The 747-nt window shown below is 58.5% G+C and overlaps 1 non-coding gene across 1 annotated transcript in view; it reads left to right on the top strand.

Annotated features, from left to right (window-relative positions):
* The window catches only part of LOC112845803 (28S ribosomal RNA), a 3,791-nt gene extending 3,603 nt beyond the window's left edge, over window positions 1-188 (top strand). Inside the window, exon 1 of the ribosomal RNA XR_003218667.1 lies at window positions 1-188. This exon is cut by the window's left edge and continues 3,603 nt beyond it. This is a non-coding gene — a ribosomal RNA (28S ribosomal RNA).
* The last annotated feature ends 559 nt before the right edge of the window (window positions 189-747 follow it).

A 747-nucleotide genomic window follows, 5' to 3' on the forward strand; every position in this document is an offset into this window, starting at 1 on the left:
CCGTGAAGGAGAGCCATTCGTGACTGGCTGGGGACGCCGACGACGTCGCCCTCTCCAATCGCGCACTCATGTTGTGGAACCTGGTGCTAAATAACTGTAAACGACCTGATTCTGGTCAGGGTCTTGTGCGTAGCAGAGCAGCTAATCGCTGCGATCTATGAAAGTCAGCCCTCGATCCAAGCTTTTGTCGGCCACCGGTCGACCGCTGGCGCCGGGCGTCGGGCCCAGCCGCTCCATCTCCCCGCCTGGCGTGGGTACCTCGGCACGTGGCCGCCACAGCACAACTCGGGGCCGGGCGCCTTCCGGGAGATTCACTTCTGGAAGGTGAGTCACTCACCCACGCTTTGTGGCTGGAGTACCAGGGTCAGTGCGCGGGAGTGTTGGACAGCAGCTGGCAAAGTGTTTCGGGCCATGTACCAGGGGCATGTGGAAACGTGTCGTACCTATGCAGGGGAGTATTTCGCAAGTGCTCCTGCGCATGTACCAGGGATGGAAAAAGCTGTGTCCATACGAGGATTGTGTGGCAGTGTTCTGGGCAGTGACCAGGGCATGTAGAACATTTCGTACCATAGCACGAGAGTGTGTCGGCAGTGTTTTGCCCAGTGTACCAGGGGCACGTTTGATTTACTTTATGGGTACAGGGCCGGATTTGCCTGTTTGCTTGTTAGTGGGAGGGGCTTAATGGGTCCCGGGGCTGCTGGAGGTCAGGTCCATGTGGGACGCGGTGCTATGTACCGCAGAGAAGAA

This window comes from Oreochromis niloticus, unplaced genomic scaffold (genome assembly GCF_001858045.2).
Source record: "Oreochromis niloticus isolate F11D_XX unplaced genomic scaffold, O_niloticus_UMD_NMBU tig00008741_pilon, whole genome shotgun sequence".
Lineage (NCBI taxonomy): Eukaryota > Metazoa > Chordata > Actinopteri > Cichliformes > Cichlidae > Oreochromis > Oreochromis niloticus.